This window comes from Topomyia yanbarensis, chromosome 3, assembly GCF_030247195.1.
Source record: "Topomyia yanbarensis strain Yona2022 chromosome 3, ASM3024719v1, whole genome shotgun sequence".
NCBI lineage: Eukaryota > Metazoa > Arthropoda > Insecta > Diptera > Culicidae > Topomyia > Topomyia yanbarensis.
This window is the reverse complement of record NC_080672.1, coordinates 375,822,414-375,850,392: the sequence shown is the minus strand read 5'-3', so window position 1 is coordinate 375,850,392 and position 27,979 is coordinate 375,822,414. Positions and strand designations below refer to the sequence as shown.

The 27,979-nt window shown below is 38.9% G+C and overlaps 1 protein-coding gene and 1 long non-coding RNA gene across 8 annotated transcripts in view; one reads left to right on the top strand and one right to left on the bottom strand.

The window, feature by feature from the left end:
* The window catches only part of LOC131693655 (sodium channel protein 60E-like), a 695,995-nt gene that overhangs the window by 124,127 nt on the left and 543,889 nt on the right, over positions 1-27,979 (bottom strand). The gene's annotated exons all lie outside the window — the stretch shown is intronic.
* LOC131693662 (uncharacterized) lies at positions 4,497-5,494 on the top strand. Its single transcript, XR_009306297.1, has 3 exons — positions 4,497-4,651; positions 5,138-5,211; positions 5,275-5,494. It is a non-coding gene; the product is annotated as an uncharacterized LOC131693662 (long non-coding RNA).

The following is a 27,979-nucleotide window of genomic DNA, read 5'->3' as shown; positions in this document are numbered from 1 at the left end:
TAAGTTTATCCCGGTCGTTGGTGATTATCATTAGCCGAAAAATCAGTAGGTCTAACCAACCAGCACGCAACCACGGATGCCACATTGAAATCCGTATTCCGTCAAAAGAATCGTTTTATCAACTGTGACGCTTGAAAGAGGAAGCAATCTGAAAATCTGTTTGAAATTTCCAAAAATCTATGCAAGATCGGCAAAATCTGTGATATGTTCATGAAAATGCTCAAAATCTGTCATCTGTGAAAAAAAATCTGTGAACAAATATTCAATAAATCTGTGGCAGCCTTGTCTGTAGAGTCCAACGAAACACGTTTTTTGAATGATTTTTTCCTTGCGTATCGCGCATGCGCGGACAAACCGGTGCAATGTTCCCAGATTTACTTCAAATAACATATTTCATATCTTGAGCCACCGTCTGTTAAAGATGTTTTAATATTTTGCAACGTGAAAAATTATTCCATCAAGATCGTTTAAAACCACGTTTAACTCATACTGTGTGCTTGGGAGTATTCTCGGCAATATTCCTAACCTTGAAGGTACAAGTACAAGTGTACACAGCAAGAAATAATTAAATTCAGGGCATAGACTAACACATGACACTCAAAAATAATTCTTCGCCTCTTAAAATAATATAATAATAATATATTTTTCGTTAGAATTGTGACCGCATATGTGATTATGGCGCCACTGATATATGGGCAAGTGTACGAGAGATAGTGGACTAATGAAAAAATTGTTACCGACCCTGAGGGTTTTTTCGGCATTTAATTAGCAAGGGACTGGAAGGTGAAGTATATTTTTCAATATTTAGAGCCATAGTACTCAAGGGAGAGCAAGGTGTTGAAAGGAGAAAGTTTAGAAAAGCGTGGAAGGATCATATATGCAAGCTTAGAGCTCACCGGCGACTTAACCTTTTGTCTGCTACCGTAGTGGTCAAGGTCTTTTGGCATTAGAAATGCGAATCACCTGAGTCTACGGCATGTCCGAACAAGCGCAAAGTAACTTGTTACTTCATGCTGTCGGAACCGACAAAAAGTTAAGTCACGGTAAACTTCCACACTAAGCATTTGCGACGTTGAAACTCATTGAATGAGCCAGTTTTGTTTGTTCCCTCACCAATTGCCTGCCTGAGTGATTTTATTTTATCGACTATTGTGACTGTCTCAGCGTGTGTGACAATATGGTCACATGTGTTGCTGATTTGCACGGTGTCGGCAGCTTTCACCCAACGCTGCAACGATGAATCCCCATCACGGTAAGTTCTATTTTTACCATTTTTTTGTTAACCATTTTTGTTAACGACCTATTGAGTTAATTTGTCAACAGTTTTTTCGGCATTTAATTAGCAAGGGACTGGAAGGTGAAGTATATTTTTCAATATTTACAGCCATAGTACTCAAGGGAGAGCAAGGTGTTGAAAGGAGAAAGTTTAGAAAAGCGTGGAAGGATCATATATGCAAGCTTAGAGCTCACCGGCGACTTAACCTTTTGTCTGCTACCGTAGTGGTCAAGGTCTTTCAGTTACTTTGCGCTTGTTCGGACATGCCGTAGACTCAGGTGATTCGCATTTCTAATGCCAAAAGACCTTGACCACTACGGTAGCAGACAAAAGGTTAAGTCGCCGGTGAGCTCTAAGCTTGCATATATGATCCTTCCACGCTTTTCTAAACTTTCTCCTTTCAACACCTTGCTCTCCCTTGAGTACTATGGCTCTAAATATTGAAAAATATACTTCACCTTCCAGTCCCTTGCTAATTAAATGCCGAAAAAACTGTTGACAAATTAACTCAATAGGTCGTTAACAAAAATGGTTAACAAAAAAATGGTAAAAATAGAACTTACCGTGATGGGGATTCATCGTTGCAGCGTTGGGTGAAAGCTGCCGACACCGTGCAAATCAGCAACACATGTGACCATATTGTCACACACGCTGAGACAGTCACAATAGTCGATAAAATAAAATCACTCAGGCAGGCAATTGGTGAGGGAACAAACAAAACTGGCTCATTCAATGAGTTTCAACGTCGCAAATGCTTAGTGTGGAAGTTTACCGTGACTTAACTTTTTGTCGGTTCCGACAGCATGAAGTAACAAGTTACTTTGCGCTTGTTCGGACATGCCGTAGACTCAGGTGATTCGCATTTCTAATGCCAAAAGACCTTGACCACTACGGTAGCAGACAAAAGGTTAAGTCGCCGGTGAGCTCTAAGCTTGCATATATGATCCTTCCACGCTTTTCTAAACTTTCTCCTTTCAACACCTTGCTCTCCCTTGAGTACTATGGCTCTAAATATTGAAAAATATACTTCACCTTCCAGTCCCTTGCTAATTAAATGCCGAAAAAACTGTTGACAAATTAACTCAATAGGTCGTTAACAAAAATGGTTAAAAAAAAAAAAAAAAAAAAAAAAAAAAACGACCCTGAGGGATAACCCTTTGGCAAATGAGTGGTTGAGACCGTATATAAAAGGTGAAGCTAGTGTTCTGGTAAAATTGACGGATCGATATTTTTGAAGGAATTTCCTTAGCGTTCTGTCTGTTAGTCTGTGTTCATGGTGGACTGATGAAACAAGTTTATTGAACTAGACAGTGGAATGATACACACTGGTTAACCAACCTGATTTAGACCCCTATATATTTTAAATCCACTTCGTACATTTACTTCCTTTATTGCTTATTTCCCCCAAATTCGTTTGTTTTGATAAAGTAAATTACAATTTTGTGTTGTATTTTTAATCTTTACACCATTAACTTATCTCTGATTAAATTAATAAAAATTCACAATAAATAAACTTTTATCGAAAATGATTCAGAATTAAAATTATGGGTTGCATTCAATAAATACAATTATTTGTTGGGAGAGACAAATTCATTTATTGTATTCATTGAAAATTTAATTCAGTATTTTTTTCAATTTACATATAATAATGCAATAATTTAACAATATTATCGCAAATTTTCATTGCAAAATATTGAAAATTGAGCAAATGACAGCGTCTATGAGTTATATTATATAAGACCAATAGTTTGAAAATTTTGCGCATTAGTTGCCCCTTACCTTTTTACTCGAACACTAATAAAACTTCATTCAATAACACCATTTGAGATTATCATTTTCATGTACGCTTTCATGTTAAACAGCAAACCAAATGATTTTCCTTCGAATTTCTTATGAAAATTCATTAAAACGCATGCCTTGTGGTGTTTCAAATTATATTTAGAATCAGGCTAGATATTTTTGCATATAAAAGTTATAGAATGTCATTGAAATCACGGCTTACATATACTAGCCTAGCTCGTTAGAGTGTAAGCATTTGACGAGTGCGTGTCATAGAAATCGTCGGTGAAAACAATTACATGAAATTCATATATTGTTTGCTGCTAACGAATGATCGGCACCTGGTAAATCACAAGGAAGCTATGCGGATGTCCAAAACCTTTTCTGGTAACGGGAAATTACGATGAGATATGTTTTCTATGGCATGCAGCCAAATTCCTGATTTTCGCTAATAATCACAAAGATGCACTGATTATCCACTGTGTCTAGAGTAATTATGGCGTAATTTACGTCATGAATCCGTTGCATATTATTTTTTTTCACCGTAAGAGCTCAAATATTGTCCATTAACATCATTCGAGAAATCCATTTGTAAATCTCAACGATTTCTCTGACGTCACCGACAACTGTCAATTCGCGGAGTAGCAAGCCTCGTATCTGTGAGCCGTGATTGAAATGATATGTTATAATGTATAAAAGTTTTGATAAATTCGCTTCCCCTGAATTTCTAAAAAAAATGACTGCGAAGTTTTTTTTTCGCGCTGATAACCAACGGGGGGTTGGTTATCAGCGCGAAAAAAAAACTTCGCAGTCATTTTTTTTAGAAATTCAGGGGAAGCGAATTTATCAAAACTTTTATACATTATAACATATCATTTCAATCACGGCTCACAGATACGAGGCTTGCTACTCCGCGAATTGAAGGGGGCTTCCCTTAATAGAAAAAAAAAAAAACATGTCGCTACCTAATAAAAAATATTATACATGAACTTTAACCCATATAGTGAAACTATTCCACATATTGTTTGGATGATACCCTGAACAGGTCGTTAGGCTATTAAATCATACTATGTTAGGGAATGTCGTTCACCCTTTTAAATATATCCCGGCTGCTTTCACAAATCTCGACAAACATATGATTACGGCCTAAAAGCCAACTGTCAAAATCCACTTTGAATGGAAATTCCGGACAAACCGTTACACGCCAAACACATGTTGATAACAAACGAAAGAGAAAAGTTTTCTCTTTCATAAACTGTTGTGAACTGTGTTCGACTAGTAACGGTTGGTCTGGAATTTCCATTCAAAGTGGATTTTGACAGTTGGCTTTTAGGCCGTAATCATATGTTTGTCGAGAAATCTTGTTTGTTTCCAATATGTCTCGATTCAAACGAACTGGCAACTCAGTCATGGATCGAAGTTTGCGTTCCGCCGACGAAGCTTGACAGATGACAGCACAAAACAGAAACGCAAACTTGCAGGCGAGCCAACTTTACCAGCTTGAACAATTTTAGCTTCCTCTTTCGTTCGAAGTGTGTCAAGCAGTGAAGACGTAGTTTTCGTCGGTTTGCTGCCGTATCCACAATGAGAGCTAAGGTAGAGTTTGCTTGGTTTTTAGTGGAATTTTGTGCTATCAGTGATTTTAAACTTGTGTTTTTAAAATTTGTTAGCAATAGACGAAAAGATTCTCATAATTTGGTTATCTTTTCAATTGGTAGCATTTTTGTATTCGCATGGTGATACACCGGTACATCATTTAAAAATGAAATTTGTTACAGCCAGACAGTCAAATCCATTAGAAATTCTGGCTTCGGTGGCATTCCTCTTTCTCAAATGAAACGACCGGTTCCTAGTTGGAATCGATTGTCAAAACCTTGCTTAATTTTTGTTAACTCGTTTAAAAATGCTTTCACGCAATTTGAGCCTGAATAACATGCTAAGTTTGACGGGGAAGTTTGAAAGATACCGAGTACACGGCTATTGCAAGTCAAATAGCAAATTCCACGTGTATTGATTTTTTAGGTTTCGGAACATTACGAATGAAAATGTGATATTAATGTATCCTTTTTTATTTCTTTACAGTGGCGTAAGAAGCGTATGCGAAGGTTGAAGCGTAAGCGTAGGAAGATGCGTGCGAGGTCCAAGTAAATGAGCGGGTAAGCTACCGAAATACTGAATTGTCTAGGACAATAGTTACTAGATAAATTTTTGTTTTACAGAAACCAATCGCCAATTCCTGCTATTGAAGTAAGGTTTAAATCGTTTCGTCCATGTCGTTTCTTTAGTGAGCAGTGATTAATGTATTAAAAGCTAGCGCGAGTGGGATAGACGGTAGTTCTAACCCAAAAAGGCATTTTCATTACTTGGACGGGTTTTATTGTGCGTGCTCAAATAAATTTGTTGCTGTTCATTGTAGCGAGACAGTGATGGAACGGTAAATGAGGTGTTATAATTGCAAGATGTAGATTTGATGACATTTCCTTGCATGGCGGCTACGCAATAATAGTATTACATATCCCACAATCTTACGATTCGCCTTACTGCATTGATTTAACCTTGTGAATCTAGTTTCAGCGGCTTGTACATGCGTCGATATTGAGGTTTTAATTACATCTACTGAATGTATGTTGGGAAATATTTCGTCAGGATAAGTTGAAAACTGCATGTAATTAATTTTGATGTTCCCTTGGCATGCTTTGCCGGTGACGGATCGTGTTAACGGTACTACTATTTACACCTATCCGATCCGTCTCAGTGCCGGTTCAGTTCCGTGCACGGACACCAATATTCATTCATACAAATCAAATACGAGCATTCACACTGAATGTGTGAATCCTTACATTTGAATTGTATGAAATAATATTGGCGTTCGTGCACGGTACTGAATCGAATCGGAAAGGGTGTAAATTTGGCTTGAGGCCCTGTTTTCATCGATCCGTTTCAGTTACCATGCACGGTTACCAACAATTTTTCATACACCTCAAATGGGAGCATTCAAACTTGTCCGGCACGATATCGTGCCGGACATATGTGAAGTTTGCAGGATATTGATGTCCTAATTCTAACTTATACCGGACCGGATTTGTAATTGTTAATGCACGAAGGCTATACTGAAGTTAATAGCGTTAATAGATGAACTCTACCATTTTTAAACTTGGCAAGGAGGAGACACGTTGGTAGCAGATAAGTAAAACGAATAACTAAAGTAAGGGAGTATATTGAAAATTATTTTTATCTTGTTTGTCACTATTGCTCAACTTTTATACCAGGATTACCGGTACGTTAAACCTGGTTTAAAGATTAAGCGTGGGAGAAGTAATCAGACCTTAGACTTTCAACCATTTACATATATAATCTGAATTTCAATTAACGGAAAAGGGATGTAGATATAGGGCCTCCTCTCACAGTCGCGTCTTTTATACGATTTTAGATTGATTGACACCGGTGTAGTGGAGTGCACTGGAACTGCACCATTTTTGCACTTTCTAGCATAAGTACAGAAAACTGGGTATATCCATTAACACTTCAACTAGAAAGTGCAAAACCAGTGCACACACTACACCGGTGTCAATCAATCGAAAATCCCATTAGTGAATGTTTTAAGGAAATTTCTTTCTAGCCACCAGTTGACGTGACTGTGAGAATAGGGCCCACATTTTCGTAGACTAATTATGTGCGGTGTGTGATGTGACGATACCTACATCAAATCTCACACAATTGAAAAAGTTTCAAACGAATCCGAAAGAAAGTACGGAGAAATGAAGCTTTGGAGTTACAGATTTTCGAACACATGCTTATTGCTATAATGGACATTGCGATTGCAAACATTTAGGCGATTATTTTAAAATACTTCGACATAGATTTTTCATTAGGGCTTAAATCGCAAATGTAAACAAACTGCGTTTTCGCTATTACGACATTATGCAACAAAAATACTACAAGATTGAGGTGAAAATTAGTTCAAATGGTTTTTAGTTCGATGTATAATTAAAGAAAACAAAACGGCGAAACATGCATTTTCTTCGAGATTTCGACTTAGGCCCTTCTTCTCATATGGAATATAAAGGCCAAACTTACATTTTTAGACAGAAGCGGGCGTACGGTTATTATTCACAAATAAAAGAATAAACGGCGATTCTGTTATATAAATGATAAGCAATATCTACTATGATCATGTCTACTCGATAGTTGTTGCACATAAACATTCGAATATTTCGATATTTTCATGAAATTTGAAGAAAAGATTCACGCGCCCTTTCTTTTACATTGGGTTTCTATGCGCCCATTTGCTGAGCCCTATTAAAAGGTATACTGTCAAGCTCGCCCATTTACCCAGCCCTACCCAGCAAGACAGAGTCAGTTTAGGCCATTTACCGCGCCCTTCTGAAAATTATGTACACGGTTTAGCCCTTCCGCAAATGGTGGTTGCTGAAGGGCGAAATCACGACTGGGATGCAAATTGGGCGTAAGCATTTTTTTTAGTTTCTACCCACTAAAAGCACATAGGAATTAAATTCTTTGTTATATTGTCATAAGGTTTAACGAAAAATGCTTCCGGAAAAACACGGTCATAAAGTAATTTATACCTACAATAAAAACTACATTTAGAAAACCTTCGCCGAATATTGAAACTGATTTTTCTCCATTTCGACACAGATCTTTCATTAGGGCCTAAGTCGCAATGTACTCAAATGGAGAAAAATCAGTTTCAATATTCGGCGAAGGTTACTTATTACACCTTATTGATCGACCGGTGAGGCGCCGAAGGCGGATTGAAACACCAGCTCGCCTTACTGTTGGCAAATGTAATCGCACAATTCTCCTGGATCTCCTGCATCTGTTTCTCAAGAATGTTGCTCGCTCCCACGAAGTTAGTTCCGTTGTCACTATAGAAGGTTTCTGGGGAACCACGGCGAGCCACAAATCGTCTGATGGCCATTACGCACGACTGGGTAGAGAGACTATGTACTACCTCTAAATGTACAGCGCGTATGGTGAGGCAAGTGAATAACGCTACCCATCTTTTCACTAGGTTTCGACCTTGTTTGACCTGTATTGGCCCGAAATAGTCTACGCCAGTGTGCGTAAATGGTCGAATCATTCCTGTGACGCGAGCGGTCGGTAGGGATGCCATCATAGGTGGTGTTGGAACAGCATTTCTAACGCGGCAGGTAACACACTGTTTCGATACCTGACGAATCAGCACTCGTAGCCCAGGTATAAAGAACCGTTGACGCATCTCGTTGCAAACTGTCTCCCCATTTCCGTGGAGGAATTTCCGATGGTAGCTTTCCGCTAGAAGATGAACAGCGAAGTGCTTCCTTGGTAATATAATTGGAAACTTTGCATCATACGCCACGGTAGGTGCTTCGCAGATCCTACTGTTCATCCGAATGATGCCTGTTCCATCTAAGAATACTGATAGTCGGTACAGTGAGCTGGACTTCGGGATGGGTGGTGAGCTAGTCGAATCCCATAGGTTGCGCCACAGAATCGCGTACTCGTCTGGATAGGTTTCAACTTGTACCTGTTGCCAAATTAGGTTTTCAGCCTCGCATAACTCCTGCACTAGAATACTGGACTGAGATCCCTTTCCACCCTTGAACTTGCACACGGCTCGTAACACGTAGGCCGTCGCCCTTAGTAAACGATTCCAATTTGAGAATCTAGAAACATCCATCAGTGGTTGCGGCATCATACCATGATAAAGAAATATGGTACGTAGCTCAGCTTCTACATCCACCCTGTTCGGTTTGGGTTCTGACGGCCACCGATCCCGCGCGTTGAATAAGAACTCCGGTGCATTGTACCACGCCCCATTCGGGTCGAAACTTGGTCCATTTTTCCACTTCGTGGCCGCATCAGCAATGTTCATTTTCGATGGCACATAATTTCATTCATCTACGCTCGTTGAGGTGAGAATTTCTCCTACACGGAACGCAACAAATTGATGATATCGTCGAGCGTCAGATCGTAACCAATACAGAACGGTTGTTGAGTCTATCTAGAAGTAGTGTTTAGTTATATGGATATCCAGGGAGCTTAACACTGAGCCCATCAACCTAGTTCCGATCATCGCCGCTTGTAGCTCTAGACGAGGGATGGATAGTGGTTTCAACGGAGCGACCTTCGTTTTTGCAGCTACTAGGACGCATCGGGGTCTACCATTGTCGATGAGTCGAAAATATAATGCAGCCGCACAGGCCACTTCGCTGGCGTCCACGAATAGATGGGCTTCCACTTCTTTGAGAGCAGAAATGTTGACCCCCTTGAAGAAACAACGAGGCACCCTCACTTCATCTAGATGCTGCATGTTCTGACACCAATGTCTCCACTTCTCATGCAATTCTTCCGCGATGAGATCATCTCAGTCTGTGCCACTTCTCCATATCTGCTGCATAAGAATTTTTCCATGTACGACGAAGTGTGCAATCAGTCCTAGTGGGTCGAAGAGTGACATTACAGTTCGCAAGACTTGGCGTTTAGTTGGCGTACTTCCACTTTCGATTAATGCTTTAATTTCTTCCTTCATGCTGTTCAGGTCAAAGCAGAAGACGTCCTCTGTTGGTTTCCAGATCAAACCTAGCACCCGTTCCGAATCAAGCGATTTGTCCAGCTTCATGGATATTTGCTGACGTGCCTCCGGCTCTCCGATTTTTTCTAAGACTCGGACTGAATTTGAGGCGAAGTTACGAATTTCGAAACCTGCGTATTTCACTTCGGTGATTAATCGGACCGCTTCCTCTTCCGTGTCTACACTGTCCAGAAAGTCATCCACGTAGTGGTTCTCGGTGATAGCTAGGTTGCTCCGAAGGTGGCCACATCCATGACGAAAACTTGGGGTTCTAATTCTGGATGCAGCCGAAAAATGAACCGTTGTGACTGCTTGTCTTCATCTCGTATCCTGATCTGATGGAACATCTCTTTTATGTTTCCCACCATTGCTATGTTTCCTTGCCTGAAGCGCAGCAGTACCGATATCAGATCCACTAGAAGATCCGGACCTTTTAACAGCATGTCGTTGAATGATACGCCTGCCACACGTGCTTTAGCGTCCCATATCAGCCGTAGCTTGCTCGGTTTTTTCGGGTTCTGTACTATTCCCAACGGTAAGTACCAGACCTTTGTCGGGTCAGTAGATCGCAGTTCGTTTGGCGTAATACGATGGGCGTATCCCTTCGATTCGCACTCTACAATCTGCTCTTTCACCCTTTGTCCGAGAATCGGGTCCTTACTTAACCTTCTTTCCAACGCTTTCAATCGCCGAAGTGCCATCGGGTAGCTGTCCGGAAAGCAGACCTGGTCATACTTCCATAAAAGCCCTATCTCGAAGGCACCGTCCACGCGCCGGGTTGTAGCTTCCATAATTTGTCGTACTCGCTTGTCTTCTTCAGCTTCAGGTTTGACTGTCACGCTGGACTCTTCAACTGCGAAGAATTGTTTCATCCATTGATGTAGCTCATGATTTTTCATCTTTTCTGTTAGATGTAAATTCAGCTGCACTATCGAATTGCCGCTCTTGTCGTTTTTCCCGAAAATACACCAACCCAGACGCGTTTTTGTAGCCACTGGTTCGTTATCTCTTCCCTCGCGCGGTCGCAAAGCAGTTAGTAGCCGAATATGTTCGATGCCAATGATGATACCTGGAGTAGCATCCGTGTAACTTTGAACCGGAAGACCCTTTAGGTGTTGATAACTACATGCTAGATTGTCGTAGCACATCGTCTGCGCAGGTAACTGCAGCTGCTGTACTGTTCTCACATTGTGGAGTTTAAACTTCTTGCAATTCCCGCAGATGATCACGCTAATACGCTGGGATTCCTTTTCCTCCCTCGAGATATTTCCAGTCCAACTCAAACAGAAGCCGTCATTTGGACCCTCGATGCCTAATAACGACGCAATATTGCGTTCAAGAAGAGTAGAACTCGACCCGTCATCCACGAACGCATAGGTACTGACTTGCTTACCATTCCCGTGTATAGTGACCGGCAAATATCGGAATAACGAATATGACATCGAACTGTGTAAATTTTGATGTACAACAATATTCGTATTCCCTGCTCCGCTCGTTGTATCCGCTTTTCCCGAACCGTTTTCTGAGTGCAGAAGGTTATTGTGGTATATTCTACACCCATTTATACCACACTCCTTTTTGGTTCGATATGGCCATTTCCGATGTGGTACAAGGCAACTCCTACACAGTTTTTTCTGCTTCACGACTTCCCATCTACCGTCGATATCGAGCGCCTTGAACTGCTTGCAGTTTGCGATTTCGTGACCGGTTCTAGCGCAATACATACAAGTATTCTTTTCCCGCTCCCCTGTTGCCATATTTTTCCCAGCGGATTGACTATTCCTCTCCTGCGGACCATCAGAGTGTGTGTACAGCTTCGGTTTCTCTTTTCCCGGTTTGATGGGTTTCGAGTTCATACTGAGCGCTTCGACTGGAAGCGTAACATCTGAAGCCATTATCACTAACTCAGACATGAACGCGCTGAAGGTCGTCAGGTTGACGCAGGTGCTTTTATTCTTGTAGTAGGACCACTGCATTTTAATTTGCGGTGGTAGTTTCTCGACTAGCTCGTGAAGCAGCGTAGGATTCCACAAATGATCAAAAAGATTAGCAACACACATGTGATCCACGACATTTTGTACAGCGAGACCAAAATTTATTTGCGACTGCAAGTTGTCAGTCTTCGGAGAGGGAACTGTTCGTAGCTTTTGGAGGAGAGAGTGTATCAGAATTTCTGGTCGACCGTACAAGCGCCGTAATATGTCAATTACGAAAGGCACCGACTGCGGCATCAGCAACCGGCTTCTAACTGCTTCCAACGCATTCCCCTTCAAACAACGCTGTAGTCGCGCTAAGTTCTCCGAATCAGTGTATCCACATGTTTCCGTAGAGTTACAGAATGAGCTATAGAATAGCGGCCAATCTTGAGGGTCGCCTGAAAAGTTTGGCAACTCCCGCGGCATAACTTGTCTCGCAGCCATTTGCTCACTAGATGGCCCGCTTCGAACTGGTATAGCAGGCTGTTGTTGAGGCCGTTGGTCAATGAAGGGAGCACCGAATGGTCCGGCTGGCATCGGTAGTTGGGTACCCGGAATCACGAACTGAGGTGCAGTACTGCTGGACACAGGTGGTACGAACGCTTTCGTACTTACTAACACACCCCCATTATTGAAATACGTTCCTTCTCTCTGCGTTGAAACCGGGATATGATTTATATTTAACGATTGCATTCCACTCACGGTGGTACTGGCGATATTGCTATTGATCCACGTTGGTTGACAAATAGAACTTAACGTTGGTCGGGAGTGTACTAATGGCACTGATAAACTCGGATGTTGGAAAGTAACTGAACACCCTCCAACCGAGTAACCCTGACTACCAGTGAGAAATGACATTGATGGGTTAGTTGCAACGTACGGAGGGGCGACGATACTGCTATGTGTCGGAATATTTGTAGTGTGCAGTTGATACAGCACTGAGGTTGTTGTCGAGAATGTGGGATTATGGTTAGACATAGGCGTATACCCATAGTTGAGGGAGGATACTTGTGGTACACTTTTACCTACTATGCTATCGTGAAACACTGGCCTACTACTAGAGGAATATGTGGCAACGTTATCACCACATTCCGATGCCCTACTTATGAGTATGGAGGGGATGCTATTTACTATTGCCTCTGGTACTTGGTTACGACCCGATAAAGGGGGAAGGTCGTTAACCGAAGGCGGAGCACTATTGTTGATCTTCCGCGATCCACTGTTGTTATTTATCGCAACGAGTTTATTGACTCCGACGTAGGAGTTGCATCTAGTCACCAATGACGAACTTACCAGAGGTCTCCCGGGAACGTCTAAAATAATTTCGGTGTGGGATACGAAGTCACCTTTTGATCTTACTGGAACTGGACCTTCAGGTGCACTCATTGCTACGGAGCACTTTACCGAACTTGGTGTAGAAGTTGACACAGGGCTCGAGGTTGCAAGAGCAGGAACGTTTGACGCCTTCGGGCTAGAGGTGATGAGTGCTGGGATTATAGACTGCTGAACTGCTTCTGTAACTACGGTTCTCGGCAAGGTGCTACTGGATGACACTACTTTCACTCGACATGCTGTGTCGACTTCCTGCTTTCCAAGCCACGACCGTACCTTATTTAGACTAGTTCGACTGCTCAGTCTTGATGTCCTACTGGCTCCATCCTCTGAATTTTCTTCATCTGCGAGAAGTTTATACTTCTTCTTTAGAAACTTCTCCTCCTCATCCGCTAGCTTTTTCCTGGTTGCAGCTTGAGCTGCTTCTTCTTCCAGAATTCTTCGCATTCTCATGGTCTTCTCTTCCTCGATCATCCTTAGATTGAGGTCAATTCTAGACGAGTGCTTGCTAGAAGACATACGACTGACCGACTGCAACATTGAATCTTCCTCCCGGCACTGCTCGCATTGCCAACTGCGATTAACCTCGGCGATGGAATCCGTCACTCCCGCACACCCAAAGTGCATCCACGTCTCACAGGAGTCGCATTCGACTAAATTATCCGCCGAGTCCGGTCGATCACACTTGGCACAATGTTTCGTCAAATCCATCTCCTTCTTCCAGGAACTGTGTTCTCCAGAAAATCTTTGAAGATTGTTCGGATTGGGAAGAATACACGTCCTGATAGCAGCTTACACGCAGCTTCAAAGCTGTAATTTATTATATTAGATTGCATACTGTTTTAAATATAGGTTAGCTTACATTTTCGTTTGCTTCTTCCGCGCTTTTCCGAAACAAAGTCTTCTTTTTTATGGGTGTCTGTACTGTTCTAGGTTTAACAGATTCATTAGTTTTAAGCTAGATTTAAATGAATAGAACTTGTCTTGCAAATCTGTGATAACTAGCATAGACTAGCCAATTAACCGTACTGTTAGCTTTAGTATCTATAACAATTTATGCATAAATATTCACATAGTTTTTAAGTTGTATGCATGTTAAATTATAGTTACCTAGTTTAATCACAAATTCACTCCTTTAACTAGTATTTAAGTAATTGTAGAAATATGTTTTAATAGCAGACTATATTATTTTATAGAGCTTTCAGATCTCCGACCACTTAACTCCTCGTGTGAAATCTATGCTCCATCTGACAGTCCAGCACACGAGGGTATGTTCTGACGTTTGCGCAACTGACATTTATGTTTGCTCGAATTGACAGCACCGGGTGGTACTGAACTGAACTCATCTGTCTGTTGAACGAATCTGCCCTGTGGTTTCGTAACATGTAGGTTAGACTAGACTAGAGAAACTATTCTGAAGAAATTTTTAATTTTGAATGAAATGCATGTATAAAACAACTTACATGTAGTTTCAAAATATTTTCGCTGCATCAATAATATTTCATAATAAAAGACAACTTTTCACCTAGACCAGTAAGTATCTTATTTTATCGCTCCCCGATTGCTAATCATGCCTAAAGAATCAGTTCAAAAATAAGTTCACGACAATCCCCAATGTGGCCTTGGGGTATATAGCTCGTATCAAATCCTGTAAGGGCGTCCTCGCTCCCTACATAACATTAACACTACCGGTCTCCACGCTGTCGCTATAGGATAGGATTATTCCCCATTCCAGTTTGTGGTCGTGCGCTTGCTGCCCAATGACCATATGGTACAGGTTTACCCGGATAACCTTTATGAATTTATGAACAGTGCTAGGAGTGTCCACACCCGTTCTCGTTTGTTTGATGACTCGTTTGCACACATCAGCTGGTGGCCGGTTCTGTGAGTAATTTTTATGTGTACATATCGTCGCCGGTACGTTGGCTTGGGTGACTACAAAATTCCGTATCGTGAAAACAGAGTTGAGAACTATTTTCGGTTCCTTCGAAAATTTGTTCAGAAAGAAAATGGAACAATATATAACCGACGCGACGATTTGGGAATAGTGCGCGTAGAAACAATGCTCGTTTCGTGAATCGTGGTTTGGGTTGATCGCGCGTGAGACACGCAATGCTCCCTGGTTCTGAGAGTTTTTTTTGCTTTGGAGTGACGAAATTTGGATTCAGAACCGCGGCTGCTATAATGTTTGTTCGTTTCGGTTCGTGTCGTAGTGTAAAAATCGATTTCAACTGGGCACAATAAATGATAGTGGGTTTGAACTTTCCGCATGAGTTTTGTGTCCTTTAAATATAGTTGTTTCAAACCGATATTTGGAAAGGAACTAAATACCTGATACAAGTTGTAGACTGCTTTTTCCGCTTACCTGGAAGGAAGCAAAGAAAAAACTCACTTGAAACATTGGATAACATTGGCAATAAAACATAAAACTTTGAATAAAGTACATTTCGGACGTGCCTGAGCAAGCATGCGGCAGTTGATATGATAACCGATGTCCACTCCTTTCGCCGGTCGATGCCGACTGAAAGGATAGCTCGAAAACATTCCCTTTATTGCCAATATATTTATTGAGCACTTTGATTCACAGAAAAAGCTCATCTATAAACGTTTTCCTCTACCCGTTTGTTGTTGATGATGATGGCTATTTTTTCGCTTTCATGTATTTGGCGGGCTTCCGTTGCACTATTAACACCATCTCGGGATGGCCGCAAATCAACTCAATGGCCGGAATGGCGTGCGCATTCACAAAATAAATTATGAGTAAATTGAATTTGGTTGCAGTACAAGATTAGAGAGAATTTATTTGATAGTTTTAGACCAAAACAAAGGTAATCTGGCATGTTTTTTAAACGATGCGCTCAGGTATCGTTGTTTTAGGTGAGAATGGGCGTTAAAAGGACGTGTTTATCTTAAATTTATGAATCCAGGTCCGTAGCCAGGATTTCGTTTCGGGAGGGGCTTAAAACTTGTTGCATAAATGTGTTAATTCTGGTGACTTGAGATAGTCTCTTGAAACTGAATGTAATTTTGATTTTTTTTTAGTGAAAACAGTTCCAAAACTAAGGCAATAGACAATATGTTGTCTGATACAAGAAATGGTATAGTACATCGAATTCTTGCTTTTGAATTTGGTTTTTATTATTAATTTAAAGGCTACCATTTTCACCGTTGGAATTTGCAAACGTGGTCTGGTGGGTGCTCCCATCATATGTACAACTTGAAGACAACGAAGTGAGGCTGTCCAGCGCAGATTCATACGATATGCGTTACGTCAATTGCCTTGGAACGATCCGCTGAACCTGAACCATACGAAGATCGTTGTCGATTATTAGGAATACACACTTTAGAAGATCGTAGACCCGCGTCGTAAACTACCTTCGTGTCTAAGCTTCTTATGGCTGAATATGATGTTCCCGATCTTCTATCACAAATTGACCTCTACACACCAACCCGTGTCCTTTGTTCTCGAACACTGCTGCACTCTGAAATGCAAAACACTAACTACGCTGCCAACAACCGATATTAGAAATGACCCGTCGCTTCAACGATTATAACGACATCTTCGACTTCGTCATTAGTTCCGCGCAGGCCACTTTAGGTCATTTCTTTTTAGCATAGTTGATTAGGATTCAATTATTTAAATACAAATACAAGAGAATGTCGAAATTCGCTCCAAATCTTCTGATTAGGCAGGCGATTTATAATAATTTAAATAAAATAATTTTAAATTTAAATGATGATACATTAAAGACTATTTTCAGACAAGTGAGAACAACTAATTATTTATCTATTTAAGTATTCAGATTTTTCACAGATCCTATTCTTTTATGAAACTATGGCAAAAGACAGACCAGTAATTTTGTTTGTTGACATGTAAAGAGTGTACAAAAAATACTACTGATTTCCCTACAAAGCATAAATAAGAACTATAGCTGTATTTACCTAGATTAAGCAAATATTTTATTTGAGTACACGATGCTTACAGGTTTCATTTCGGAATTTATGGATTTTTGGACAATACAAAAGAGATGTTTCAATTAATTAATTTACTGAACTAGCCGGAATTTTATCTACTATACTGCCCATGATCGCATATTTGTCCCGTTTTCTATGGGATTTCCTATCTTTATGGGACTCGTTTGCGATCATGGGTAGTATAGGACTGTTCACTAATCGAAAGGTAATCCCCTGATTACTGTTATCTTGCAATTTACGTAAATTTCGTTAAATGTAACCAGAGCTTAAAAAATTGACATCCCTGCGTGAACTTGAAAGAGAACCGAAATTCAATTCCTGCCCGCCGCGACAAATGCCACGAAATTTCAAAATCAGTTTCCTATTTCTGCTTGCATTTACCGAAACCGACATTCAGATTCAACGCCTCCCTCATTCATGCACTTTCCAACTGACTAAAATTTCATGCAGAATCGAATGCTTGAGTGCAGAGGAAATATAAATTCATTAACCAACCAAAGCACTCGTTTGTTATTATGTCGACAGTTTGTGTGAACTGTCGACATAATAACAAATGAATGCTTTGGTTGGTGAGCTGCATAATATATATCTGATGCATTTTTGCTCAATAAGCCTTCTCAGAGCCAGCATAAAAACAAAATTCACTTTGCTTCTCTCTACGAATATCAAATTTATAACATACGTTGATAGCAATATAACACTATCATAACAACTTGAGATAGCATAATTGACCCCAACATAGCTTGTATTACTTATTATTGTACAAGCACAAGCAAGTAAACTTGCAAGCAACTTATTTTTACAAAAGTTTTTTACAAACTTGCAAGCAAGTGTTTTTGCAAGTTACAAACATGTAAGCAAGTTTTTTACAAACAAGTTTTTTACAAACTTGAAAATAAGATTTTTACAAGCGCAGGTTCTGACCCCAACCGCTGTAAGGTCATACATTTTTGATTCATATAAGCAAGTAAACTTGCAAGCAAGTAAACTTGCAAGCAAGTAAACTTGCAAGCAAGTAAACTTGCAAGCAAGTAAACTTGCAAGCAAGTAAACTTGCAAGCAAGTAAACTTGCAAGCAAGTAAACTTGCAAGCAAGTAAACTTGCAAGTAAGTAAACTTGCAAGCAAGTAAACTTGCAATCAAGTAAACTTGCAAGCAAGTAAACTTGCAGGCAAGTAAACTTGCAAGCAAGTAAACTTGCAAGCAAGTAAACTTGCAAGCAAGTAAACTTGCAAGCAAGTAAACTTGCAAGCAAGTAAACTTGCAAGCAAGTAAACTTGCAAGCAAGTAAACTTGCAAGCAAGTAAACTTGCATGAAAGTAAATTTGCAAGCAACTTGTTTTTAAGGTTTTTTACAAACTTGCAAGCAAGGTTTTCACCAACGTGCACGCAAGTGTTTTTGCAAGTTACATACTTGCAAGCAAGTTTTTTACAAACAAGTTTTTTTACAAACCTGAAAATAAGTTTTTTACAAGCGCAGGTTCTGACCCCAACCGCTGTAAGGTCATACATTTTTGATTCATACAAGCAAGTAAACCTGCAGGCAAGTAAACTTGCAGGCAAGTAAACTTGCAAGCAAGTAAACTTGCAAGCAAGTAAACTTGCAAGCAAGTAAACTTGCAAGCAAGTAAACTTGCAAGCAAGTAAACTTGCAAGCAAGTAAACTTGCAAGCAAGTAAACTTGCAAGCAAGTAAACTTGCAAGCAAGTAAACTTGCAAGCAAGTAAACTTGCAAGCAAGTAAACTTGCAAGCAAGTAAACTTGCAAGCAAGTAAACTTGCAAGCAAGTAAACTTGCAAGCAAGTAAACTTGCAAGCAAGTAAACTTGCAAGCAAGTAAACTTGCAAGCAAGTAAACTTGCAAGCAAGTAAACTTGCAAGCAAGTAAACTTGCAAGCAAGTAAACTTGCAAGCAAGTAAACTTGCAAGCAAGTAAACTTGCAAGCAAGTAAACTTGCAAGCAAGTAAACTTGCAAGCAAGTAAACTTGCAAGCAAGTAAACTTGCAAGCAAGTAAACTTGCAAGCAAGTAAACTTGCAAGCAAGTAAACTTGCAAGCAAGTAAACTTGCAAGCAAGTAAACTTGCAAGCAAGTAAACTTGCAAGCAAGTAAACTTGCAAGCAAGTAAACTTGCAAGCAAGTAAACTTGCAAGCAAGTAAACTTGCAAGCAAGTAAACTTGCAAGCAAGTAAACTTGCAAGCAAGTAAACTTGCAAGCAAGTAAACTTGCAAGCAAGTAAACTTGCAAGCAAGTAAACTTGCAAGCAAGTAAACTTGCAAGCAAGTAAACTTGCAAGCAAGTAAACTTGCAAGCAAGTAAACTTGCAAGCAAGTAAACTTGCAAGCAAGTAAACTTGCAAGCAAGTAAACTTGCAAGCAAGTAAACTTGCAAGCAAGTAAACTTGCAAGCAAGTAAACTTGCAAGCAAGTAAACTTGCAAGCAAGTAAACTTGCAAGCAAGTAAACTTGCAAGCAAGTAAACTTGCAAGCAAGTAAACTTGCAAGCAAGTAAACTTGCAAGCAAGTAAACTTGCAAGCAAGTAAACTTGCAAGCAAGTAAACTTGCAAGCAAGTAAACTTGCAAGCAAGTAAACTTGCAAGCAAGTAAACTTGCAAGCAAGTAAACTTGCAAGCAAGTAAACTTGCAAGCAAGTAAACTTGCAAGCAAGTAAACTTGCAAGCAAGTAAACTTGCAAGCAAGTAAACTTGCAAGCAAGTAAACTTGCAAGCAAGTAAACTTGCAAGCAAGTAAACTTGCAAGCAAGTAAACTTGCAAGCAAGTAAACTTGCAAGCAAGTAAACTTGCAAGCAAGTAAACTTGCAAGCAAGTAAACTTGCAAGCAAGTAAACTTGCAAGCAAGTAAACTTGCAAGCAAGTAAACTTGCAAGCAAGTAAACTTGCAAGCAAGTAAACTTGCAAGCAAGTAAACTTGCAAGCAAGTAAACTTGCAAGCAAGTAAACTTGCAAGCAAGTAAACTTGCAAGCAAGTAAACTTGCAAGCAAGTAAACTTGCAAGCAAGTAAACTTGCAAGCAAGTAAACTTGCAAGCAAGTAAACTTGCAAGCAAGTAAACTTGCAAGCAAGTAAACTTGCAAGCAAGTAAACTTGCAAGCAAGTAAACTTGCAAGCAAGTAAACTTGCAAGCAAGTAAACTTGCAAGCAAGTAAACTTGCAAGCAAGTAAACTTGCAAGCAAGTAAACTTGCAAGCAAGTAAACTTGCAAGCAAGTAAACTTGCAAGCAAGTAAACTTGCAAGCAAGTAAACTTGCAAGCAAGTAAACTTGCAAGCAAGTAAACTTGCAAGCAAGTAAACTTGCAAGCAAGTAAACTTGCAAGCAAGTAAACTTGCAAGCAAGTAAACTTGCAAGCAAGTAAACTTGCAAGCAAGTAAACTTGCAAGCAAGTAAACTTGCAAGCAAGTAAACTTGCAAGCAAGTAAACTTGCAAGCAAGTAAACTTGCAAGCAAGTAAACTTGCAAGCAAGTAAACTTGCAAGCAAGTAAACTTGCAAGCAAGTAAACTTGCAAGCAAGTAAACTTGCAAGCAAGTAAACTTACAAACAACTTGTTTTTTAAAAAGTTTTTTACAAACTTGCAAGCAAGGTTTTTGCAAATTACAAACTTGCAAGCAAGTTTCTTCCCAACAAGTTTTTTTTACAAACTTGAAAATTAGTTTTTTACAAGCGAAGTGCATGTAATTTTTCCACAAATTTGCAAACAAGTTTGCCACAAACTTAGTAAACTCTCAAGCAAGTAAATTTGCAAGTGGTTCCGGAAATATAGTGAACCGTCCGGTCACATATGAAATTCCCATATAAGCCGGTACTCAACATTTTTTCAAAGGGGGGACCCCATGAAATTTCAGAAATCGTATTCGTATTTTTGATGCCAAACATCTTTAAAATGCATGAAACGTCGAGATTTTATGTTATCACGAAAATTTGTTTTTTATAAAAATCGACTTTTTGGGACTTTTTTTTCAGTTCAATATTACCGTGGCCGTTTTTTCTTTTGCAAAATTTTAGAACTCGAATAATGATTTCTTTTCTTGTATATTTGTCGTGCCATGTATAATAATAAAATGTAGGCACAATTGCACCGCTAGGTGGATTAAAACAGGTAAACTTGTAAGCAAGCAAGTAAACTTGCAAGCAAGCAAGTAAACTTGCAAGCAAGCAAGTAAACTTGCAAGCAAGCAAGTAAACTTGCAAGAAAATAAATTTGCAAGCAACTTGTTTTTAAAGTTTTTTACAAACTTGCAAGCAAGGTTTTCACAAACTTGTAAGCAAGTGTTTTTGCAAGTTACAAACTTTTAAGCAAGTTTTTTACAAACAAGTTTTTTTACAAACTTGAAAATAAGTTTTTTATGAGCGCAGGTTCTGACCCCAACCGCTGTAAGGTCATACATTTTTGATTCATATAAGCAAGTAAACTTGCAAGCAAGTAAACTTGCAAGCAAGTAAACTTGCAAGCAAGTAAACTTGCAAGCAAGTAAACTTGCAAGCAAGTAAACTTGCAAGCAAGTAAACTTGCAAACAAGTAAACTTGCAAGCAAGCAAACTTGCAAGCAAGTAAACTTGCAAGCAAGTAAACTTGCAAGAAAATAAATTTGCAAGCAACTTGTTTTTAAAGTTTTTTACAAACTTGCAAGCAAGGTTTTCACAAACTTGTAAGCAAGTGTTTTTGCAAGTTACAAACTTTTAAGCAAGTTTTTTACAAACAAGTTTTTTTTACAAACCTGAAAATAAGTTTTTTATGAGCGCAGGTTCTGACCCCAACCGCTGTAAGGTCATACATTTTTGATTCATACAAGTAAGTAAACTTGCAAGCAAGTAAACTTGCAATCAAGTAAACTTGCAAGCAAGTAAACTTGCAAGCAAGTAAACTTGCATGAAAGTAAATTTGCAAGCAACTTGTTTTTAAGGTTTTTTACAAACTTGCAAGCAAGGTTTTCACAAACTTGCACGCAAGTGTTTTTGCAAGTTACATACTTGCAAGCAAGTTTTTTACAAACAAGTTTTTTTACAAACCTGAAAATAAGTTTTTTACAAGCGCAGGTTCTGACCCCAACCGCTGTAAGGTCATACATTTTTGATTCATACAAGCAAGTAAACTTGCAAGCAAGTAAACTTGCAAGCAAGTAAACTTGCAAGCAAGTAAACTTGCAAGCAAGTAAACTTGCAAGCAAATAAACTTGCAAGCAAGTAAACTTGCAAGCAAGTAAACTTGCAAGCAAGTAAACTTGCAAGCAAGTAAACTTGCAAGCAAGTAAACTTGCAAGCAAGTAAACTTGCAAGCAAGTAAACTTGCAAGCAAGTAAACTTGCAAGCAAGTAAACTTGCAAGCAAGTAAACTTGCAAGCAAGTAAACTTGCAAGCAAGTAAACTTGCAAGCAAGTAAACTTGCAAGCAAGTAAACTTGCAAGCAAGTAAACTTGCAAGCAAGTAAACTTGCAAGCAAGTAAACTTGCAAGCAAGTAAACTTGCAAGCAAGTAAACTTGCAAGCAAGTAAACTTGCAAGCAAGTAAACTTGCAAGCAAGTAAACTTGCAAGCAAGTAAACTTGCAAGCAAGTAAACTTGCAAGCAAGTAAACTTGCAAGCAAGTAAACTTGCAAGCAAGTAAACTTGCAAGCAAGTAAACTTGCAAGCAAGTAAACTTGCAAGCAAGTAAACTTGCAAGCAAGTAAACTTGCAAGCAAGTAAACTTGCAAGCAAGTAAACTTGCAAGCAAGTAAACTTGCAAGCAAGTAAACTTGCAAGCAAGTAAACTTGCAAGCAAGTAAACTTGCAAGCAAGTAAACTTGCAAGCAAGTAAACTTGCAAGCAAGTAAACTTGCAAGCAAGTAAACTTGCAAGCAAGTAAACTTGCAAGCAAGTAAACTTGCAAGCAAGTAAACTTGCAAGCAAGTAAACTTGCAAGCAAGTAAACTTGCAAGCAAGTAAACTTGCAAGCAAGTAAACTTGCAAGCAAGTAAACTTGCAAGCAAGTAAACTTGCAAGCAAGTAAACTTGCAAGCAAGTAAACTTGCAAGCAAGTAAACTTGCAAGCAAGTAAACTTGCAAGCAAGTAAACTTGCAAGCAAGTAAACTTGCAAGCAAGTAAACTTGCAAGCAAGTAAACTTGCAAGCAAGTAAACTTGCAAGCAAGTAAACTTGCAAGCAAGTAAACTTGCAAGCAAGTAAACTTGCAAGCAAGTAAACTTGCAAGCAAGTAAACTTGCAAGCAAGTAAACTTGCAAGCAAGTAAACTTGCAAGCAAGTAAACTTGCAAGCAAGTAAACTTGCAAGCAAGTAAACTTGCAAGCAAGTAAACTTGCAAGCAAGTAAACTTGCAAGCAAGTAAACTTGCAAGCAAGTAAACTTGCAAGCAAGTAAACTTGCAAGCAAGTAAACTTGCAAGCAAGTAAACTTGCAAGCAAGTAAACTTGCAAGCAAGTAAACTTGCAAGCAAGTAAACTTGCAAGCAAGTAAACTTGCAAGCAAGTAAACTTGCAAGCAAGTAAACTTGCAAGCAAGTAAACTTGCAAGCAAGTAAACTTGCAAGCAAGTAAACTTGCAAGCAAGTAAACTTGCAAGCAAGTAAACTTGCAAGCAAGTAAACTTGCAAGCAAGTAAACTTGCAAGCAAGTAAACTTGCAAGCAAGTAAACTTGCAAGCAAGTAAACTTGCAAGCAAGTAAACTTGCAAGCAAGTAAACTTGCAAGCAAGTAAACTTGCAAGCAAGTAAACTTGCAAGCAAGTAAACTTGCAAGCAAGTAAACTTGCAAGCAAGTAAACTTGCAAGCAAGTAAACTTGCAAGCAAGTAAACTTGCAAGCAAGTAAACTTGCAAGCAAGTAAACTTGCAAGCAAGTAAACTTGCAAGCAAGTAAACTTGCAAGCAAGTAAACTTGCAAGCAAGTAAACTTGCAAGCAAGTAAACTTGCAAGCAAGTAAACTTGCAAGCAAGTAAACTTGCAAGCAAGTAAACTTGCAAGCAAGTAAACTTGCAAGCAAGTAAACTTGCAAGCAAGTAAACTTGCAAGCAAGTAAACTTGCAAGCAAGTAAACTTGCAAGCAAGTAAACTTGCAAGCAAGTAAACTTGCAAGCAAGTAAACTTACAAACAACTTGTTTTTTTAAAAGTTTTTTACAAACTTGCAAGCAAGGTTTTTGCAAATTACAAACTTGCAAGCAAGTTTCTTCCCAACAAGTTTTTTTTACAAACTTGCAAGCAAGTTTCTTCCCAACAACTTTTACAAACTAGTTTTTTACAAGCGAAGTGCATGTAATTTTTCCACAAATTTGCAAACAAGTTTGCCACAAACTTAGTAAACTCTCAAGCAAGTAAATTTGCAAGTGGTTCCGGAAATATAGTGAACCGTCCGGTCACATATGAAATTCCCATATAAGCCGGTACTCAACATTTTTTCAAAGGGGGGACCCCATGAAATTTCAGAAATCGTATTCGTATTTTTGATGCCAAACATCTTTAAAATGCATGAAACGTCGAGATTTTATGTTATCACGAAAATTTGTTTTTTATAAAAATCGACTTTTTGGGACTTTTTTTTCAGTTCAATATTACCGTGGCCGTTTTTTCTTTTGCAAAATTTTAGAACTCGAATAATGATTTCTTTTCTTGTATATTTGTCGTGCCATGTATAATAATAAAATGTAGGCACAATTGCACCGCTAGGTGGATTAAAACAGGTAAACTTGTAAGCAAGCAAGTAAACTTGCAAGCAAGCAAGTAAACTTGCAAGCAAGCAAGTAAACTTGCAAGCAAGCAAGTAAACTTGCAAGCAAGCAAGTAAACTTGCAAGCAAGCAAGTAAACTTGCAAGCAAGCAAGTAAACTTGCAAGCAAGCAAGTAAACTTGCAAGCAAGCAAGTAAACTTGCAAGCAAGCAAGTAAACTTGCAAGCAAGCAAGTAAACTTGCAAGCAAGCAAGTAAACTTGCAAGCAAGCAAGTAAACTTGCAAGCAAGCAAGTAAACTTGCAAGCAAGCAAGTAAACTTGCAAGCAAGCAAGTAAACTTGCAAGCAAGCAAGTAAACTTGCAAGCAAGCAAGTAAACTTGCAAGCAAGCAAGTAAACTTGCAAGCAAGCAAGTAAACTTGCAAGCAAGCAAGTAAACTTGCAAGCAAGCAAGTAAACTTGCAAGCAAGCAAGTAAACTTGCAAGCAAGCAAGTAAACTTGCAAGCAAGCAAGTAAACTTGCAAGCAAGCAAGTAAACTTGCAAGCAAGCAAGTAAACTTGCAAGCAAGCAAGTAAACTTGCAAGCAAGCAAGTAAACTTGCAAGCAAGCAAGTAAACTTGCAAGCAAGCAAGTAAACTTGCAAGCAAGCAAGTAAACTTGCAAGCAAGCAAGTAAACTTGCAAGCAAGCAAGTAAACTTGCAAGCAAGCAAGTAAACTTGCAAGCAAGCAAGTAAACTTGCAAGCAAGCAAGTAAACTTGCAAGCAAGCAAGTAAACTTGCAAGCAAGCAAGCAAACTTGCAAGCAAGCAAGTAAACTTGCAAGCAAGCAAGTAAACTTGCAAGCAAGTAAACTTGCAAGCAAGTAAAGTTTCAAGTGGTTCCGGAAATATAGACTGAACCATCCGGTCACATATGAAATTCCCATATAAATTTTTTTTCAAAGGGGGACCCCAAATTTTTTTCAAAGGACCCCATGAAACTTCAGAAATCGAATTCGTATTTTTGATGCCAAACATCTTTATAATGCATGAAACGTCGAGATTTTATGTTATCACGAAAAAAAATTTTTTTCATGAGAATCGACTTTTTGGGAGTTCGCCGATTTCGCACCTTTTTTCAGTTCAATATTACCGTGGCCGTTTTTTCTTTAGCAAAATTTTAGAACTCGAATAATGATTTATTTTCTTGTATATTTGTCGTGACATGTATAATAATAAAATGTAATATATGCATTTGAAAGCTTTTAATGAATATAAACAACGAAAACATTCTCGTGTTCATGATTGAGAAAGGCACACTTGCACCGCTAGGTGGATTAAAATAGGTTTTGACATATGAAAATGAAATGGATGATTTTTGCATTTACGTAGTAAAACCATCTTTCATTCTTAAAGAAATTTCACCAAAAAAATTTCAAAGTCGAAATACCAGTACTTCTATATAGTAGCGCATATATTGCAATACAGTGAAATAAAAACATAATGTATTTCATCAATAAGAACGACGCCATATTTGACGAAAAAAAAATTGCTCTATACATTACATCTAATCAGGAGTCCAGTCTCAACCGGTACAGAATTATTGAACATAAGAAAAACTGCAAAAAATGTATGATTTGTAACATACAGCAGAAATGTTATTAAAAATAAGGGGTTTTATGGACAAAATATCCCAAAACTATAACTTCTGCATTTTTCAAAAAACATATGTATTCTCATTCAAAAACTAAGATTGCTCCCTTTCAAAATGTATGAAGTGTAATTTTCTAAAGAGTTCGAAAGTACTAGCATTTAATGTATTTTCCCAAAGAGTTGGCAAAAACTTCAATTAAAGTGGACGGGAGTCAAACGATGTGGTATTTGGCAAAAAAGCTACAAAATAGTCTTAACCCTCCAGCACACGCGCCGTTGTATTTTGTGAAATACCTTCCGAAACTCTAGCGAAATCTTCTTTCAGCACCAGCGGCTGCTGATTCGGGGAGCCATTCGGGCGAGCGCTGGAGGGTTAACTGAACAATATTAGGACTTAATTTGGTAGAAAACTATCGTAAATTTGAATGGAAGGACGCGAAAAAAAGTTATGTAGCATACTTTTTGAGAAAGAGTCCAATAAAATTGACTGCAGAAAAATTCACATTGAATTTACACAGCAAACAAAGAAGATAGAAATACGATGTTGATGAACGAATGATAGAATAATCAGCCTAATTTGGACCTCTCCTAATTTTGGACGCTTTTCATACATTTGTATCCTTTACTGCCAATTACTCCAAATTCGTATGGTTTGATGAAGATAATAATATTCTTTGGGGTGTGTTTAAGTCCCTGCATAATTAATTCATCTCCAATTTATATAAATTAATCAAAATTCACAGTTGAAAAATTGATATCGGAAACGATTCATAATTCAACGATTTCCAACAGAAATCGGGAGAAGTGATGGATTTAAGAGTACAAATTAATTGTTTTTAAATGATCTAATAATTTTGTTTCTATTTGGATCTTGCATTTTATGTATTTGAAATGGTTAGTTTGTGAAGTTTTACTTAGAAGTGTAAAATAACTAGTGTCCAAAATATGTCGTAAAAATAATAGCGTCAAAATATTTCGGACACAGCTAGATTTTCTTTCGTTATAGTCAGTCTGTTTATCAATTTGGAATAACCAAAATTATCACTCGGCCCTATCCTGCGCGGCGTGTGACGTAAGACAACTAATCTCACCTCACTCTACGTGACTTTTCTCACCCAATTCTGAAGAGCTACTTCGGGTGACGTGAGACGCCCATTTAAACGCAATGGGGAATCTCACCTCACCCGTGTCGACTCTCAAAATCGGGTGAGAAAAGTTACATAAAGTGAGGTGAGTTTAGTCGTCTCACGTCACACGCCGCGCAGAATAGGGCCGACTTTATCAATTATTTTTTTGCGGTGCGGTTGCGGTAAAACCGCGCGGTAAAAGCTCTTTCCCGCACCGCATCTGCGGGAAAAAGTGTCTCACCGCACAGTAGATTTGACAGTGCGGATGCGGAAAATACCGCAACTGCGACGAACCCTATTTCGAGTGTTAGTTTTTTTGTTTCACTTTGTTTTTCTCGTTCTAAACTTGGAATACGTTTGAAAGAACCTTCTCTAACTCGCTAAATTGACAGCAAATAAAAAAGGAAAAAAAAGATAATAAAAGCAAAGAAATTCAAATAATTATGAGCATACTTTTTTACCGATCAGTTTCCTATATTTCGCGGTTTTTCAGTGAAAATTACCGGAAGATTTGTAAAATTTGACAGCTTATTGCCGGCCCTATTCTGCGCGGCGTGTGACGTGAGATGACTAATCTCAACTCACTCTACGTGACTTTTCTTATCCAATTCTGAAGAGTCACTTCGGGT